The sequence below is a fragment of the Trachymyrmex cornetzi genome, unplaced genomic scaffold, assembly GCF_001594075.2.
Source record: "Trachymyrmex cornetzi isolate Tcor2-1 unplaced genomic scaffold, Tcor1.1 scaffold677, whole genome shotgun sequence".
In the NCBI taxonomy this organism is placed as follows: domain Eukaryota; kingdom Metazoa; phylum Arthropoda; class Insecta; order Hymenoptera; family Formicidae; genus Trachymyrmex; species Trachymyrmex cornetzi.
Genome location: NW_017300000.1, coordinates 22082 through 24110, shown reverse-complemented (window position 1 = coordinate 24110; position 2029 = coordinate 22082).

Genomic DNA, 2029 nt, shown 5'->3' with positions numbered 1-2029 from the left:
TCTAGTTGGAGTATGCGACGCGAACAAATCTTATGTCAAACAAGATAAGACGTGTAGGATAATGTGAGATAGAATGTATAGGATAAAATGAAATAGAAATATGTTACTTATAGTACTATAAATGGCTGCCAAGTTACGCAAATGGTTAAATTGCAACAGCGAATCAGAATGCATAACACCGGTTACGTCTCTCTGATAAATCTAGGACTCTAAGGGTGCCGTCACATGCGGCGTAACCTGCGTAATGTCTAGTTCACACTGGACGCAGCAAGCAGCGGCAAGCGTACGCATTATTTACGTTACTTTAATTTTTATTTTGTAGAAAATTAAAATAATTAATAATTAAAAATTAAGCAGGTGACAGTTTATAATCTGATATAGCCGTAATTTTTTTTAACATAATTATTTCACATTGACTATTGAATTCTTGAATATCTATCATCACATGTGATTTATATTACTTACGAAATTTTCTGTTTCTTGCGATATTTTCATAAATTTTTGATTTCTGAAATCATCAAAAGACACTAACATAACAGCTAAGTACGTAACAGTCACAGTAAGGTTAGGTTCTTATTTTTGCTGCTCGCTGCTCGCCCAAAATCCAACACTGTTGAATTTTTCAGAAGCGTCAGTAGTGGCGTAGAAAATATCTCTTCGTTGATTGGCTGCTGCTCGACGCTTGCCGCTTGCTGCGTCCAGTGTGAACTAGACATAAGCGTAACCTGCTTATTTTAGTAATTTACTAGAATACGTTATTTTTAATACGCCATTCTGAAAGCCCGCATTCACATTGAGCGTATTTCGCGGAAGATTAGAGAAATGCGGAACAAATGCAACTAATTGCTGATTAGAATTTCTGTTGTACACTCTAACAGAAATGCTAAATGAATTTACGATTGCTTTTCGTAACCTACGCATCTCGAAAAGTACGCCTCATGGGGAACCGGTACCTTTCCATCGCGTATATGTGAGCGGATGATCGAATAAATTATTAAAATCGAAAAATTTTGTGAAACCTCTCTTAGGCTTATTCGACGCGTTTTTGCATGAAACAAAAAAATCTGGCAAAAAAACGTCGTTTTGCCTTGTGATCTGAGATATTAAGCGTTAAAGTTGATGACTATTGAGGTTAGGAAATCTGTCACAGAGACAAAATGAGGTCTATAATTGTACTGTTCCACATGAGTTTCGACTTTTCACGCGATGCAAAGGGGCGCACGATTTCTATAATTGTACTGTTGCAAAATCGAAATCCTTGTGCATTTTTTCAGGGGTGCGTTCCAAAACGCAACTTTGGTAACTGAAATCTATAGTTAACGTAACGTAAACTATAGCTTTTTAGTAATCAAAGTTACGTTTTGGAACGCACCCCAGACAGAATAAGTTAAAATGAGCCAGAAATTAGATTCGATGCATGGTGGTTCAATCATGTTTCGGCGTAAGAAAATAGCGTAAAAAACATAAAGTGACTAGACAGAAACTGATGTTCAAGTGAAATGATATGATTGGTCGGCGCAAGTTAGGCTTACGCAAGTTACGCTTACGCAAGTTACGCCGCATGTGACGGCATCCTTAGAGTCATATCATTTCACTTGAACATCAGTTTCTATCTAGTCACTTTATGCTTTTAACGCTATTTTGTTGTTTACGCCGAAATATGATAGAGCCACCTTGCGTCGAATCTAATTTCTGGCTCATTTTAGCTTATTCTGTCTGAAAAAATGCACAAGGGTTTTGATTTTGCAACAGTACAATTATAGAAGTCGTGCACCCCTTTGCATCTCGTGAAAAGTCGAAATCCATGTGGAACAGTACAATTATAAACCTCATTTTGTCTCTGTGACAGATTTCCTAACATCAATAGTCATCAACTTTAACGTTTAATATCTCAGATCACAAGGCAGAACAACGTTTTTTTTTGCCAGATTCTTTCGTTTCATGCAAAAACGCATCGAATAAGCCTAAGAGTGGTTTCACAAAATTTTCCGATTTTAATAATTTATTCGATCATCCGCTTATATATACG